The 18,366-nt window shown below is 39.5% G+C and overlaps 1 long non-coding RNA gene across 1 annotated transcript in view; it reads left to right on the top strand.

Moving 5' to 3' along the window:
- The window catches only part of LOC110130086 (uncharacterized), a 39,624-nt gene extending 24,142 nt beyond the window's left edge, over window positions 1-15,482 (top strand). Inside the window, exons 4-6 of the long non-coding RNA XR_002311725.2 lie at window positions 5,212-5,301; window positions 12,357-12,447; window positions 12,946-15,482. This is a non-coding gene — a long non-coding RNA (uncharacterized lncRNA). The remainder of the gene's footprint in view (window positions 1-5,211; window positions 5,302-12,356; window positions 12,448-12,945) is intronic.
- Window positions 15,483-18,366: the final 2,884 nt, after the last annotated feature.

Here is an 18,366-nt window from a genome sequence, read left to right as displayed (position 1 = left end):
AAAAATGTCTAGATGGGCATTCTGACCTAGGGAATTATTGAGGAAGCTGCCTCATAAGATCTTCACAGATGGTCAAATAGTTTCTCCATTTGGTGGAGACATAGCAGATTAATTTCAGAACCTTTTAGCCAGAGTGATGGGAAATGCTGCTTCTCCCTGATTTGTATGACAGTTATGTTTTCAAACTCTGAATTTAAACTGATGAGATTCCTAAGCCTACATTAGCCACTTAATAGTTATGTCAACTTGGACAAATTATTTAAGCTCCCTGAGCCTCCATTTTTTCATCTGGGAAAAAGGGGGTAATATGAACACTTCCCTTGTCATTGCGTATCAGTTGAGAAGAGATTGTGGCAAGCAGGGACCGGGTCAGTATGTGCTACTTAGTAATCTTTGCAATTTGAAAGTTTCCCACTATTAAGTTTGACAAGGTATTGAGTCTTTAAAAATGTAAACCTGAGGTTAAAGGTACTGTTATTGAGTATATTGTCCAGCACAAAACTTACTATTCAAGCAGCTGATCTAAGATAGATCCATTCTTTCGGCACTCAGAAAAAAAAAAAAAAATCTAAATTTATTCAGCACTTACTGTCAGGCAATATACTATTCACTTTACATTCATTACGGTATTTAATCTTGCAAAACCACATTTGGCCAACTTCGTATCATTTTACACATGAGAGAAATAATATGCAGATACATGAGAAATAAAGAATTATTTCTTCCCACAAATTGCAAAGCTGACAACTGGAGTATCTGACATCTGAACCCACATTTGTCTAACTCCAAAGAGTGTGCCCACTACTGTGTACTGCCTTCTAAGCTGGTAGCAAGAGGCTGGGCAGCAAAGACCTGTTCTGACAGCAGGCTGACTTCCTCACCCAGCCCTTGCTTGAACAGCCTCTGGTCTGAACTTGCAATAATCCAAAGAGGACTGGCCTTCTAGGGTAGCTGGGTATTGTTCCTTAGCATTCCATAAACTATTTTCTAACCTGCCGTATCCTGTCACTCCAGCTTCCTTCCCCCTGTTGATAGCTGAGCAGACTGTGAACTGCAGACCTAATGTACACATCACTTGTCTCTTTGTCCCATTCATACAGTGATCCTTGAGAGAAAAGATTTATGGCCTTCCTACACTTCCTAGGAAGCACCGTCCAGATGTAGAATGAAGTTTACTCTCTTAAAAAACAAAACAAGAAATAAATAGATAAAACAAGGGCAGCTGAAGAGCTTGGTCCACACCCTCTAGAACAGACACTTTGTGGTCCTCACGTGTAGTGGGTGTAAGTGACTTCCCTTTTCCTTTCTCCTTATCTCTTTCCTTTAAAATGCACTGGAAGCGTTGCAAAGGGGAAAGTATAAACAATGTCGGGGTGGTGCTATATTTAAAGGAAATGTAGGCCTTGCATCCTGTCCTTCTCTAAAAATAAATAAATAAATAAATAAACTCCCAAGAAAGTCCTGGACATCTTGTAACCTTGCCTGGGTGTGTTGGCTTATTTAAAGTTAGATAACCAGTTTAGCTTCTAAAACAATCTTAGAGCAGACTTTCTGACTTTCATGTTTGAAATGAAAGGCACCAAATTCCAGCCCTCTGGACTAACCCTCTAACAAGTGGGCTTTTTGTAATTCTAGGAATTTCCTCTTCAACACAACCCCCAAAAGGTAACATTAATAGGATTTGACCTAGAATGATCTTCAAAGATGGAAGGAGAAATAGTGGGAGCAAACAGGAAAGCTATGAGCTAAATCATCTCATACATGTGTTTTGCTTGACTTTAAGGATATTTTAAAAAAGAAGTGAAAGAGCATTTAATCATTCACAGATTTTACATTTTAAAAATTGAGCATTTTGGATTATTTTGAGAAAATGGAAGGTATGATAACATTGGACTGGCAAGACCACCTGGTAACAATTATGTGAAGTTCAATAGCCCCTGGGCCCTGTAGGAGATGTGGGTTTCCCTGTGATATGGTCTCATTCCTCTGTGTCCAGCACTGAGGTTGAGGGTCATTATGTCACCTTGGCACTGTTGCAAAAACATTATTTTTTTGAAAGAATAATTCTTTCATTTAATAAGTGGTAAATAAAACAATTATTTCTTTTTCTGGCCCATTTATCTCTGAGAAAATGAGATCATGAAAGTTGAACCAAGCCGTATGGTATTTTCTTTATTCCTGACTCATCTTTTAATTTATGTTACCTGCCTTTCCCATTGGCATTTAACATGGCAACCTGTAGCTCAGATGGTAAAGAATCTGCCTGTAATGCAGGAGACCTGGGTCCAATCCCTGGGTCGGGAAGATCCCCTGGAGGAGGGCATGGCAACCCACTCCAGCATTCTTGCCTGGAGAATCCCATGGACAGAGGAGCCTGGCGGGCTACAGCCCATGGGGTTGCAAAGAGCCGGGCACGACTGAGCGACTAACGCGACTGCTACTACTACCCTTGATCTAGAACAGTGTCTTCAATGAGACCAGGAAACTGAGGTCTGAAGACAGAGGGCGACGTTTCCAACGTTAGGCAAAGTGCACTAAAAACTGTTCATATATTGTGGCTCTAATTTTCTGTAGAACTGCTTGTGGGAGATGTTTTGGAATTTTTGGGATAGTTTCGTTGTCCTGATGAATGAGAGGATCACCTACATTTAGGCCAGAGGCTTCTCTCAGAAGTTTAGGAATATGAGGGCGATCTAGAAAGAGAGAAAGGGGAGAAGAGGCAGAGATGGGACCAAAAACCAGGAATGCAACATTACGGAAGCATGTGCTGTGTACTCAGTTGTGTCTGACTCTTCGTGACTTCATAGACTTTAGCCCGCCAGGCCCCTCTGTCCTTGAGAGTCTCCCGGCAAGGATACAGGAATGGGTTGCCGTTTCCTCCTCCAGGGGTTCGTCCCCACCCAGGGATCGAACTGGAGTCTCTTGAGCCTCCTGCATTGGCAGGCAGATTCTTTACCACTAGCGCCACCTGAAGCCCATGGAAGTCACATGACAAACATATTTTAAGAAGAGGTAGTAATCAGCTGTGTTAGATGAAACTAAAAAATCAAGAAAAAAGGGAAATTGTGAATTGGCCATTTGATTTGAAAAAATCACTCTCCAACTCTTTATTCCAAGTGTTTTAAAATTTTCATCATCATGGTCTTAGAGTGGGACATTTAACATTTCAGTATTGAGGACTCAGGTAGGTTTTTAATCTGAGGTTCTGTGTCCTTCTCTTCTGGAAATTATTTTCATATTATTTCATTATTTTTTCTTCCCTTCCATTTTCTCAAATCATTCTCTCTGGAATTGTTAGTATTCAGATGTTAATCTTTCTGGATTCATTTTTAATTTGTGTTTTATCTGCCATTCTTCCTGGTGGCTCAGTAGGAAGGAATCCACCTTCAATGCAGGGGACCAGGGTTCAGTCCCTTGGTTGGGAAGATCCCCTGGGAAAGAGAAGGCTCCCCACCCCAGTATTTTTGCCTGGAGAATCCCATGGACTGAGGAGACTGGTGAGCTACATTCCTTAGGGTCACAAAGAGTCAGACACGACTGAGAGACTAAAGCTTTCACTTTTTTGTCATTCTCCATTTTGGTATATTTGGTTCTATCTCTGGGCAATTTGTTCAATTTTTTAAAGAGAAAGAGAAGGCAGGGCCAGCCAGTTGGCAAAGAGAAGAACCTAGTGGATCCTTTTGTTTCACATGTAGACATTAAAACAATCTCTTCCATTCTTATACCTCAGACTTGGGGAATTTTATAAGAGGACACACATATTACTTGGCAATCTCCAGTAGAATTTCAAAAGCCTAAAAGGAGGAGAAAGCATGCCTTGTGGGGATGGGTAAGTGCCCAAGTGATTTACTTGTCTTGTGAGTTGAAGAAAACTTCTACCAATACTGTGCTAAATCCCAGAGGTTCTTCTCAGAAGAATTTGAGAGGCTGTAAGTCTTGGTTCACTTTACGATGGGTTACTCTCCTGCTGATAAGAAAGACAGACTTGGAGCACTTGTGTCCCCCAATTCCTTAAGTCTTTGGTGTTCAGGGGGCCCCAAACTCTGTCTTGTTGTGACCACACCTGTTCCCTGAACATTCAATTCTTTGATTCCCTTTTTACTGGAATTTTTTCTAGATTTAAAGTTTTGTGATTCTGTAAAGCTACCATCTCTTGAAGGGCTGAAATGTTATGGTTTGAGATCATAATTGCACATAACATCTTCCACTGTGTGCCAAGTACCCTGAGAGACTTAGGGACAGAAAACATAATTTCTACCTGCCACCTTTGAACAAAATAGAAGAATCGGAAGGGGAAGGCACCACACAACACAAAACTGTGCTCTAAATTTAGCATGGCAAATGTGTTTTTTCTTCCATGTCAGTGCAGGGAGATCTATAGAGGCTACTTTGAGTGTGTATTAAGAAATTCAGGTTGAATCATGCCTCGGTTCAAGGTAAAGAAGTGACACGTTTGATTAGAGATGTCAGCCTTTGGCACAATATGGGGGAATAGCATTTTTTTTTTCCTTTAGCATTTATCTACCCTTCTATAAATGTTTTAAGAGTTTATGAGAGAGAAAGGGGGAGGGAGAGAGATCACTGTGAAGTGGATCCAAAAAAAGTCAATCGAACAACATTTCCTTTGTTAGGTGGTAAGATTTTGTCATGAGGACAGATATGTGAATGACATCCCAGGGGAGGGGGACAGGAAGAAAAGGCAAAGATGTGTGATTCTCTTACATTAAGGCTTCATTAATGCAACTGTTACATCTGGGACCTTGACCTCTGTCCCCTAGTTCCACCAGTCATTAGCCATGAGTCCTAACACATATCATTACTTCCATCGCAGTCAGAATTTTCACTCACAAATGACAATTTTGTTTCTAACCCAATATTGTCATTCATTAAATGAGGGAACGACAGCATCAGGCAATGTCATGTTCCCCAAAGAGTTTTCCATGAAATTTTATGCTTATGAGATGTTCATGGGTGCTATCTGCAAAAGCATCCTATGATCAAGTTAATTTAGGAAGCACTGGCCAAGGAAAACTAAACTGAATTATTCACGACATTTTGGAGTCATTAATATGTCAGTGGTACCATAAGTTTTATGGGAGAAATATTATATACAGAAATAGCCAGGCTATTTGATCACAGAACCTTTTTATATTGACCGTAACGAGGGGCTGGTGTTGATGTGTTGTTCTTCATTTTCCTAATGCCTGGCAGGACACTGTGAAGAGAAACAAAGGGAGTAAATGGACAGATGAGATACGGATGGTGAGACCCATAAACTGGCTTTGAATACCAGGGCTGCAGGTGGGTGATCTTGGAAAAGTTGACTGACATTTTTGAGTCTCAATTTCCTTATAATAAGATCTACGTTGTGTATTGTTGTTGGAATATATGGAGACAGAAAATATGTGAGTCATATGGTGGCATATTCCTGGTACTAAGTAGGTGCTCAATAAATGTTAAGTCTTTCTTTTGCTTCCTCCTATTATGTAATTTGTACTTTAGTGAGGAGGTAAATGGCAGTGGGGGCTTCCCTGGTGGCTGAGCAGTAAAGAATCTGCCTGCAATGCAGGAGGCCCAGGTTCGATCCCTGGGTTAGAAAGATCCCCTGGAGAAGGGCATGGAACCCATTTCACTATTCTTGCCTGGAGAATTCCATGGACAGAGGAGCCTGGTGAGCTACAGTCCGTAGGGTTGCAAAGAGTCAAACATTACTGAAGCGACTGAGCACGCACTCAAGAGGCAGTGGGGCTGATGATAAATGGGATGTGGGGCTGGTGAAAATCAAGTGTTTTAGTGTTTTGTGCAAAGCAGTAAGGAAGGGGAGAAACTCTCCTTTTTTCATACCAAAACATGGGTCTGAGGGGCCAAAAGGAAAATTTCTGCACCATAGGATGACCAGATGTTTGCACACGTTTTGCTTGCACAGGATCACAAATGCTATGTAAACATTTGGGTTCATCATTGAAAGTGGCAATAAGAAGACAATACTGGAAATCAGATTTTGTCTCATGGTTTCAGAAGAGCAGAGGTGCCAGATCAGCCTGTCATGATGTCTTGTCTTTTCTCATATCCCATTCCATCTGAACTTTTCTACTCATAACGTCATTTTTTTAGATAGAATTTTTAGACTTGTTGACAAATGAGCCAGAGAAAGTCCACCCAAGCTTGGTGCATCTGGATCTGTACAAACTCCTGTTGATCTTCACCTCCCTTGGTGCAGGCCAGTACAGCGTAGAGTGGGCGGTTAACCCAATAGCAGCCAGTAGCTGATAACTTACAAGGAGTTTTGATATCAGGGGTGATTGACAGCTATCAAATACCAATCAAACTGGCTTCCTCTGTAAGTGGGGCTAGCATGAAAAGAAATTGGCCAGTCAAGGGAGAATAAAGCAGACAGGCAAGCAGAGTACATGCTGTCATAAAGCTTTTGTGTACGTGTACGTGTGTGTGTATGTGTGTGTTTATGTGTGCGTGCGCCTGTGTGGCTCCACTGAGTTCTTGTTTTGTTTTCTTTTTTAAATAACAAGACTATAAGTAGCATACATATATGAGCTGTGTGCTCAGTCAAGTCCTACTGTTTGTGACCCCATGGACTGTAGCCCGCCAGGCTTCCTCTGTCCATGAGATTCTCCAGGCAAGAATAATGAAGTGGGTTGCCATTTCCTACTCCAGGGGGTCTTCCTGACCTATGGATCCAACCATCGTCTCTTATGTCTCCTGCATTGGCAGGTATATTCTTTACCACAAGCACCACCTGGGGAGCCCATAAGCAGCATATGGAGTTCACTAATCCTTCCTCGATATTTCTATGGTGGTTCAGTGGTAAAGAATGCCTGTCAATGCCTGCCAATGCAGGAGACGTGGGTTCAATCCCTGGGTCAGGACGATCCCCTGGAGAAGGAAATAGCAACCCACTCCAGTCTTCTTGCCTGGGAAATCCCCTGGTCAGAGGAACCTGGCAGGCTACTGTCCATAGGGTCTCAAAAGAGTCAAAAGTGACTTAGTGATTAAACAGCAAATCCTTCTTCCTCTATGTTCCTAGCCTATCCTTCACAAAAATATACCTCCCAGCCAAAAGTTTGGACAAAGCTTGCTCAGTTTTCTTTCTTTCTTTCTTTAGAACTTGAGTTCTATTCTCAAGCCTGAGGTATGAAGGGGTCCCTGAGTTAGTTACCTAGGAAGGTTTACTTCAAAGTGGCTGAGAGATGAAGATCAACACGAGTTTGTACATATCCAGACATGCCAGGCTTGGGTGGACTTTCTCTTGCTTGCTTGTCAACAGCTTTGATGCTGTGCCAGGTAAAGCCATCTGTAGCCATTACCTACTTTGATGACATCAGACAAGTATTACCTGGCAACATCAGCCGTGCATTCCCGTGGAAACTCAGGTTAATCTTGGAGGATCCTCTGAAAAAGTCATTTTGTATGTTTTGGGAGCACTATTAAAAATTACTGGTCTAATATTTATCTTTCAAATGAGGTCAAGAATTGTACCATAATCCTTTTCATTTTTGCAAAGCCACAGATGCTTCAAGCTAAGGAGTAATTCAAGCAATTAATATTTTTTTGCAGAGTTTTAGTCCTGGCCCTCCACATGTCATTGGCTCTGGAACTAGGAGGAGTATCCTTGGCCTGGGACTGATGAATCTCCAGTTTTAACCCATGTTCTGCCACTTACTGTCTCTGACACTCGGAGCAAATGCTTCCTTGTCTCTCAGCGTTTACTTCCTAAATTGAATAGAATTTAGATGTGGGAGCTAAAAGCCTTCTTTAGAAAGCAGGATGTCCAACTGCCTTCTCTTTGCAAGTAAGAAAACTGAGGGTTTGCTCAGCAAGCTCTTGCTGGGATCTCGGGGTGCTCAGTCAGCATCCGGTTCCCATTCTTCCAGAAATAGTACTCTGGGTTCCTTTGGAAGAGCCACCATTTCTTTTAGTCTCTATCCATTCAAAAGGGGTGACCACAGTCCCAGCTCTGAGGGCAAAAATGTTCCCCAGACTTAGTGATTTGTTGAGGGGTAGGTCGCAACTCAAGTCAGGTTAATCAGACACAGTGGAACGCAATTAGAAGTCTTTTCATAGGGAATTGTGGGAGAAAAGAGATGTGTATTTTCTATGAGGGTGATTGAGAGTAAAGGTGGAACAAATGAAAACCACGCTTCAATCATGGGAGGAAGCTTGGTTTGAAAATGGAGGCAACAAACAACTGAGAGAGCGTGGTCTGGGAGGAAGGTGGGTCCTGTAGGCAAAGCTTGAGTCCCTGGACCCGCCACGAACTAAGCAAGATGGCGGAGCCAGACAACCTTCATATGAGTCACATCTCTGCCACTGACACGCTGTGTGACATCCTCAGGCAAGACAGTCAGTCTTTGTATGTCTCCATCACCTTATCTGCAAAATGACATAGCGAATGGAAACCTCCCTCATGAGGCTGTTATGAGAAATGAATGATTCTGTGTGTGTTTATGTGCGTGTGCATGCTCAGTCCTTCTGACTCCAGGAACTATAGCCCATGACACTTCTCTGTCCAGGAGAGTTCCCAGGCAAGAATACTGGAGTAGGTTGCCATTTCCTCCTTCAGGGGATCTTTCCAACCCAGGGGTCAAACCTCTGTCTCCTGCATCTCCTTCATTGGCAGGCAAATTACCACCTGGGAAACCCATACTTAGAGTAGAGCTTGCCATATATTAATAGTAAGTGCTATGTGACTATTTATTAACAACATTGTTATTACTTTGATATAACTATACACTTTAGTTACAAGACCCACAAGAGCCCTTTCTTTTTTGAACCATTTTGATCTCAGACAAAACTGATTGGTCATTAGGTTAATGACAGATCTTAAAACCAAATCTTCTGACCCCTATTTCAGACATTATTTTCTGATCACCACAACCATGCCATAAGTTACAAGGCATAACATTAGACTATTGGATTATATAAGGGATCTATACTCTGAGTTTATTGAACAATATGTTAATGTTAAAGACTGGATATTCAATGCCAAGGATTATTTGCTTTGATTTTGTTAAGTCTAAAATTGTTATCATGTTTCATAGGGTAATGGTCTCTTTGTTCTTAAAGATACATGCTAAAGCACATAGAAGTCAATGTTATAATGTCTATAATTTACTTTTAAATAATTTAGCAAAAGCCACAAAACAGGATGAAACAAATAGGACAAAGTGCTAGCAACTGCTCTCCAACTGAATGCTGGATAACTGAGGGTCCATTATAAAATTCTCTCATATTTTCTATATGTTTGAAGATTTTTATAATGTAAATTTTGATTACAATTTCAGGCTAAATTTTATGTTTTTTATGCTTGAATGTAGAAACCATATGGGCAAGGAACAGGTCTGCCTTAGTTTTTGTTGTGTGTCCCAGTAGCTGAACTGTGTACTATGGCACATACTCATTGAGAATGTAATGAAAGAAAAACAGGTTAGGCCTTGTCAGTTGGGAAGGAGGACCCCAGCCAGGTGTAACTGAGCTGGGCCTGCTCCGTGCTTTCCTCCCATCACCAGTCATCCTGTGCATGCCAATAGCTTCTGACTCCTAGTGTCTGCTGTCCTTGGGGCACTCAGCCTCTGCATGGGACTAGTCGAAGGCTGAGAAGTTGACATTCTCCAAGTATAACCCTGGACTGATGATTAACAGGCCCTGGAGGATAAATATTTTAGTTTCCTTGTCTCTCAAGTGAACATCTGAGGCTTCTTCCATATTCTCTCCCAGAGGTCTCTAGTGTAATTCAATAACAACTGCCCATTAACACAGCCTTTATTGATTATTCCCCTTCTCTTTCTTATGTCTGCTCTCCCTACTAGCGCTTCTTGGGATCGCTTTTGAAAGTAACTACAATTGGCCCCTTACGACACAGGTTTGAACTGAGTTGGTCCACCTATAGGCATGTTTCTTTTTTCTATAGTAAGTGTACTATAAGATAAGCAGTCTAATCTGCAGATGTGGAACCGTGGATACAGAGGAGCTGATAGACACAAGAAACCATGCATAGGAAAGGCCAGCTATTAATTAGATATTCAGGTTTTGTGCTGTGCAGAGAGCTGGCACCCCTAACTTTACATTGTTTAAGAGCCAACTGTATTGCTGTAAAATCCCTGCCTAAGATTCAACTACTAGGAGAAAAAAGAATCAGTCTAAACAAACATGGAGGAATGGACTAGAGAACTTTCTGGATAAATTGAACTTAATCTTCCCCTTGGCATGAGATTGTTAAGAGGCAGAGATTTCTTCCTGGGGCCACCTATGGTCTTTGTGCCTTGGACCAGGTCACCTGGCTACCTGGACATTGGACATTGGGAAAACCTCAGCACTTATTTCCAGTTTCACTATTTCTAGAACCAAATTACTCAGCTATTCCACTCTCAATCCCCCTTTCCGCTTTCTCCGTGGAGGTATTTCCTGGTGCTGGTTTTTGAATCACCAGTCAGATATTCTTTCCGTCTCTGCATGGTGACTTTGCAGTACATAAGCTCTTCCCTGAGGGCCAAGCCTAAATTCCATCCTGGCTTCTTCAAATACCCTTGAATGAAAACAGACATTCCTTTCTCCTGCAATCTTTGTGTATACCTATTCATTAGACATGCTATGTTAAATCCATTAATGGAGTTGTACTGCCTATGAAACTCCTAAATTGTAATCAATTCACAAAATGAAACACAAAGAGGAGTGAAAAATATTGCCTTAGCTACTCACTGTCTATTCAGTATAGTATAATCTACTCAGTAACAATCACGAACCTCAGAGCCTCAAGTCAAAGCAATCTAAATTTGATTACTAACTCTGCTTCACCACCCTCCTAGGTAGTTTTGAATCTATGCCTGTGTTTTATTCTCTCTCCAAATAAACAACAGCACACACAATCCACAGTGACATATCAGTTCTTTTGTTCCCAGGCAAATGGGGAACTTATTTCTCATAAAAGAACCATTTCCAAAGGATATATGAGTCAAATGATGCATGTTTCCAAATGCTCCCCCTGAGTTATTACAAATCTAGCCATCCAGGTGTTCGAATTCAGTCATTCTCAACTTCTCTTACCTAAACTTTTCTCAAAGGTCATGTTAAATTCTGTTGGTGCTGTGTATCCACAGTGTTCCCCCAAACTTTTGTACTCCCACTTTCTTTGTTTATAAAGAGATGACTTTTGCTATTGGCTGCATCATTTCAAAGGTTCTAATTGGTTTCCCTGCCTCCAGTGTCCTGTCCCTTTCTCCAGCGGTCCCCATTTCAATTTTTTTTTTTGACCCTATTTCCATGTGCTTGCCCTACATATGGACCTTATATTGGCCTCTTGTTCTCAGTTATTCAGTGGTGCCTCCACTGAATTACACATTGTCTCTAGCTGACTGTATCCTCAGTGGAAATGAATCCACTTGCCAATACAGGAGATGCAGGAGATTCGAGTTTGATTCTTAGGTCAGGAAGATCCTCTGAAGAAGGAAATGACAACCCACTCCAGTATTCTTGCCCGGGAAATCCCATGGACAGAGGGGCCTGATAGGCTACAGTTCACGGAGTTGCAAAGAATTGGACACGACTTGGCGATTAAACAGCAGCAGCAGCAACTGCATCCTGCTTTGTTTCTCTGTTCAGTACCTTGAATCCTATATTTATCCTCACAAGCCCTGGAATGCTCCTTTTTCCTGCCACTGTGCCTTGGCTGTTCTTCCCCCTGGATCTCCTTCTCAAAGTCTTCTCTATCCTTAAGGTGTAGCTCAACTTTTACTCCATCCCCAAATAGTAGAGGATTTTTCTTTACTCATTAGACTATAGCACACAGTTTCTCTATAATAAAATTTGCTATCATCATTGGAAATTAATTCTCTTTTCTGTTTTCCTCATTTGCTGGTGAGCTTTTAGAAGGCTAGAAAGCTACTATTTTATTCATTTCAGAGTCACCCCTTGGTCTTTAGAATTGTGCTGTGTACAGAGTAGGTGCTCAGTAGGTATAATCCCCAAGGTCAGTTATGGAGAAGGTGAAGTTTGGCTCTTATAAATATAAATGAAAATGAAGTAATACTGGTGCTTCATGTTTTCAGCCTCTCCTCTGAGAACCAACAAGTATGTTTTTATAGGAAAAAGCAGAACTTGCAAGCATCTACTGTGGTAGACTGGAAGGACTCTCAGTGATCCCTGCTTCCTGGTGCTTGTGTATGTGGGGAATCCTGTCTATTTGAGTGTGGCTGGATCTCAGGACTCACTTCTGATGAGGAGGATATGGCTGAAGCGATGTGATGTTACTTCCATGGCGAGGTTACCTAAAGGCTATGACGTCTATGTCACCAGCACTCTCCCTTATGCTCACACTCTCTTTTGCCCTCTTGCTTACTTGGCAGGGAACCAAGGGAGGCCTTTAACTAACAACTTGCAAGAAACTGAGGCCAAATGCCAACAACGTCCGAGAAGCTGAATCCTGCCAACAGCCATGTGAGTGAACTCAGAAGCAAAACTTTGCCAGTTGAGTCTTAGGATGACTGCAGACTTGTGAGAGACCCAGAACCTGAGGACCCAACTAATCTGTCCCAGATTCTTGGCTTACAGACTGAAATAATAAATACTATTGCTTAAAGACATTATGTCTCTTAGTAAGTTTTCAATGCAGGAATAGATAACCAAGACTTCTATCTTTGAAAATTCTGACTACCATATTTGGGCTATCAGGATGTACCGTCTTATTGATAGACTGCCCCTGGTGTTGATTTACATTGTCTTCCTAGCCTCTCTAAGTCTTTTGGGGCTTTGTATAAAAATTCTTAGCTCCTAAGAACATGGCTTATGCATTTATCTGCATAGAGCTAGTACAGAATTACATAAAGCTAAGACTTTAATAGATAAGAACTTAAAATAAATCTTAGGGAAATATATCAATTATGGATTACCTACTGGTTCATGCATTTATGTGGTGTTAAATATTTTTCTTTTCAGTTCTACAAATAATGAAAATGAGAGTCAAGGGAAGACATTTACTCAAGGGCACACATTTACCAAGTGCTGAAATCCGATGTCAAGCCGAGATATGTGTATTGTCGAAACCAAGCTCCTTTCCCTACACTGAAGTTTTCAACTGTAGCTGTTCATTGTAATCACCTGAAAAGCATTAACTAAACTTCGAGAAATCCTGATTAATCTTCCCGGGCACAGCCTGGGCAATGGGATTTTTTTAAGGGCTTCCTGGATGATTCTAATATAGATTCAAATTTGAGAACCACTAGACTATACATAGACCCTCCCGAACTGCATTTTTTCCTCATGGAATTTAACCACACTCCCAATTCCTGAATTTGAAATTAAGCCACTTGAATCCCTGTGGAAAAGGACAAAAATTCACCAAGACTGAAGCAATTGTTGAATACAAGCTATGGGGAGAAATGTTCTAGGTGAGGAGGAATCAGAGAGGAGAGAAGCTCTGACCTTGACTTACACTGACTATGAATAAAGGAGATTTTATTACAGACCAGGAAACCGATCAGCAGTTCTCCCCACATCTTATACGGCTAGACTATTTACTCACATTTCACTCGTCCTTGAATAATGGCCATTTTCCTTGAATGATGCTGTATTAGAGTTGGAAAGGGAACCTAGAATTTCATTATTTTTTATACAAAGAAACTGAATCTTAGGGGCAGTGCTTTGCTAAAGGCCACACAGAGAATTAGTGGCAGAACTGAATTTAATCTAAATATTTACACTCTTTGCTCAAATGTCTCGTTAGAGAATCCTGCCCTGATTGCTATGTATAACATAGCAGCCACCCTCGAGCACTCTCTATTCCATTTACTCTACTTTTTCCCCATAGCTTTTATCATACATGTTGTTCAATTATTTATTTCTGTCTTTTCCCCTTACCACACTGAAATGAAAACTGCACAAGAGCAGGATCTTTACTTAGTTTATTTGCTGCTGTACCCTTAATGCCTGGTGGCCTGAAGGGGGCTCTCAGTAAGAGTTAGCTAATTAAATGCAGAATAACTAGTCAAATATTCAAAGATGAACCATCCTGAGAGTCAATAAATTCAGCATAAAAAGCACAAGAAAGTACAGAATGGACTTCCCTGGTGGCTCAGATGGTAAATAATCTGCTTGCAATGCAGGAGACCCAGGTTTGAACCCTGGGTTGGGAAGGACCCCTGGACAAAGGAAAGAATTCTTTATATATTTTGGATATAAGTCCCTCATCAGATATATGATTTACAAACTTTTTTTTCCCATTAATTGAGTTGTCTTCACTTCTTGGGTTGTCTTTCAAAGAACATTTTTTTTCTTTTAGTTTTGGTCAAGTTTAATTTATGTATTTTTTTTTCTTTTTTGTTGTGTTTCTGCTGTTATATCTAAAAGGCTATTGCCTAATCCTTGGTAACAAACCTTTATTCCTATTTTTTTTTTCTGAATGTTTTATAGTTTTAGCTCTTACATTTAGGTCTGTTACACATGGTCCACTTTAATTTTTTTTACAAGTGATGAGGTAAGAGTCCAGGTTTATTTCTTTGCATATGGATATTCAGTTTTTCCTCCACCGCTTATTGGAAAAGACTACTTTTTCTTGTGTTGACATTCTTGTCTAATAATAATTTATTATAAATACATGGTTTCATTTCTGGACTCTTGATTTCATTCCATTAATTTAAGTATCTATCTTTATAACAATATCACACTGTTTTGATTATTGTACCTTTGTAATAGTTTTGAAATTAGAAAGTGTATGTCCTCTAAATTTGTTTTTCTCTTACAATAGTGTTTTAACTCCCCAAGACAGTTTCATATGAAGTTAATTAATTGATTGATTAATTAATTTTAGAGTGTTATATTTTATATAATCTTGAAAGGTTACTTTCCATTTACAGTTATTACAAAATATAGGCTATATTCCCTGTGTTGTAAAATACATCCTTGAGCCTATCTTGCACCCTATACTTTGTATCTCCCACTCACCCAGCCCTCTGTGCCCCCACCACTGATAACCACTACCTTGTCAATATCTGTGAGTTGACTTCTTTTTTGTTATAATCATTGGTTTGTTGTTTTTCAGATTCCAGATTTAAATGCTATCATATTGTATTTCTTTCTCTGTCTGACTTAACTTCGCTCAGCATTACAGTCTCTAGGTCCATCCATGTTGCTGAAATGGCACTATTTTGTTCTATTTTGTGGCTGAATAATATTCCGCTGTATTTAGGAACCACATCTTTATCCTTTCCTCTGTTGATGGACATTTAGGTAGCTTCATGTTCTGGCTAATGTAAATAATGCTGCAATGAACATTAGGTGGCATGTATCTTTTTAAATTATGGTTTTCTCTGGACTTATGCCCAGGAGTGGATGAATTTTAGAATTAGTAGTCAATTTCTTCAATTTATGTATATGGTATTTTGATAAAGACTCTTGGCTCTATAGATCAACTTGGTGTATACTGCCATTACATCAATATTGTCTTCCAGTCAATAAACATAGGATGCTGTTCCGTTCTTTTAGGTCTTCCTTAATTTCTTCCCATGATGTTTTGCAGTTTTAGTGTACAAGTCTTGCACTTCTTTTGTGAAGTTGATTCCTAAGTATTTCTCTCTTTTTAATGCTATGGCATCTGGTCCCATCACTTCATGGCAAATAGATGGGGAAACAATGGAAACAGTGACAGAATTTTTTGGGGCTCTAAAATCACTGCAGATGGTAACTGTAGCCATGAAATTAAAAGACGCTTGCTCCTTGGAAGAAAAGCTATGACCAACCTAGACAGCATATTAGAAAGCAGAGACATTACTTTGCCAACAAATGTCCGTCTAGTCAAAGCTATGGTTTTCCCACTAGTCACATATGGATGTGAGAGCTGAACTGTAAAGAAAGCTGAGTGCCGAAGAATTGATGCTTTTGAACTGTGGTGTTGGAGAAGACTCTTGAGAGTCCCTTGGACAGCAAGGGGATCCAACCAGTCCATCCTAAGGAAATCAGTCCTGAATATTCATTGGAAGGACTGATGCTGAAGCTGAAACTCCAATACTTGGCCACCTGATGTGAAGAACTGACTCATTTGAAAAAACCCTGATGCTGGGAAAGATTGAAGGCGGGAGGAGAAGGGGATGATAGAGGATGAGATGGTTGGATGGGACCACCTACTCAGTGGACATGAGTTTGAGTAAACTCTGGGAGCTGGTGATGGACAGGGAGGCCTGGTGTGCTGCAATCCATGGGGTCACAAAGAGTTGGACACAACTGAGCAACTGAACTGAACTGAATGCTATAATAAATGTGATTACTTTTTAGTTTAATTTTTTGATTTTTCATTTCTAGTATATAAAAACAAAATCAATTTTGTATATTAATATATCCTGCACCCTAACTGAACTTATTAGTTCTAATAGTTTTCAGAATTTCTTAAGGATTTTCCACATAAGGAATTATGTCACCTGTTTTACTTATTCCCTTACAGTCTGATGTCTTTTTAAAAAATCTATACCAATGGCCTTGGCTTGAACCTCCAGTGCAATGTTCAATAGAAGTGGCGAGAACAATCTTTTCCTGTTGTCTGTCTTAGCGGGGAAAGCATTCAGTCTGTGACTAGTAAGCATGGTGCTAGCTGTGGGTTATTTTCGATGTCCTTTTACAGATTAAGAATGAAAGGTAACCTCTATTCCTATTTTGTTGAGTGTTTTGTCACAAAAAGATGTTGATTCTGTCAAATGATTTTTCTGTCTCTGTTAAAATGATTATGTAGTTTTTGTCCTTCATTCTCTTAATATGGTGAATTGTGCTGATTTTCATTAGCTAAAACAACTGCATTCCTAAAATAAATTCTACCATTTCATGGTGTACAGGTCCTTTTATATATTGCTGAATTTGGTCTGCTAGTATTTTGTCAAGGATTTTTATATCTACATTTATAATGGATATTGATCTATAGTTTTTTTCTTGTGGCGTCTTTATCTGGTTCTGGAATCATTGTAATACTAGTCTCTTATTATGAGTTGGAAACTCTTTCTCTTCTTCTATTTTTTGGAAGAACATGTAAAGAAATGTATGAATTATTTTTTTAAACATTTGGTAAAATTCATCCATAAAGACATGTGGTTATGTGCTTTTCTGTGTGAGAAGTTTATTGATTAATAATTTAATTTCTTTATTTGTAATAGAACTATTTAGGTTTTCTCTTTCTCCTTGAGTCCATCTTGGTAGGCTCTGTCTTTCCAGGAATGTATCCCTTTTATCTATGTTATCTAATTTGTTGGCATATATTTATTATTTTCTTAATAACTTATTTCTGTGAGATCAATTGTGATGACTCCTTTTAATTTATGATTTTAGTAATTAGAGCTTTCTCTCTTTTATTTTTGGTCAGTTTTCCTAAACATTAACCAATTAAAAAAATTTTTTTCAAAGAACCAATTTTGTTTTGTTGATTTTCTTTGTTGTATTTCTATTTAATTTTTTCCTGTTCTATTCTTTATTATTTCCTTCCTTCTTCTTATTTAGGATTTAATCTCAACTTTTCCTATTTTGTTAATGTGTAAGGTTAGGATATTTATTTGAGACTTGTTCTTCTTCTTTTGTCTCTTCTTTAATGCCAGTGTTCGGAGCTATAGATATTCTGCAAATGTTGTTCTAACTATGTTGCATACTTTTGATACCTTGTGTTTTAATTTTTATTTATTCAACCATTTTCTAATATAAATTTAATTTCTTCTATGACTTATCAGTTATTTAGGAGTGTGTTGCTTAATTTCTACCTATTCATGAATTTCCTCAACTTCATTTTGTTACTGAAGTTTTAATTTCATTCCATATTGTCATAGAACATAACTGTATAGTTTCAAATCTATAAAAGGACTGAATAGAAATTCTGGAATTGTATAAGTAATTGAAATAAAAAATTCATGAGAGAGCCCCAACAACATATTTGAAATTATCAAAGAAAGAATCAGCAAACTTAAAAATAGGTCAGTTGAGATTTTCCCATTGGAGGAATAGAAAAAGAATGAAAGAATGAAAATTAGCAATCTCAAAGACCTACGAGATGCTATCAGCTGTATCAATCCTCATATTCCTGCTGAGCCTGCATTTTCACTTAGAAGAGTCAATGGTACAGTGAGCATCAACTATAGAAAATGTGTACTTCCCCTCACTGCCATTCCTACAACTCCTTCTTTTATATCAGGCAGTCTTTACTAACTTTATATTACCTGCTTAGCTTCCATGGGAACTAAGTTTTGAACTTTTCAAACAGAGTGTCAGTGATAAAGGGAAGAATATTTTAGGAAGGAAAAACAGCAGAAACAAAGAATAAGAGAGAAGAAAATACATGGCTGGATGGGAGAGTGAAGATGAGTTTGGATGAGGAGGCCCAATCTGCGGGAAGGC

The sequence above is a fragment of the Odocoileus virginianus genome, chromosome 15 (genome assembly GCF_023699985.2).
Source record: "Odocoileus virginianus isolate 20LAN1187 ecotype Illinois chromosome 15, Ovbor_1.2, whole genome shotgun sequence".
Lineage (NCBI taxonomy): Eukaryota > Metazoa > Chordata > Mammalia > Artiodactyla > Cervidae > Odocoileus > Odocoileus virginianus.
This window is presented reverse-complemented; position numbering and strand designations above follow the sequence as displayed.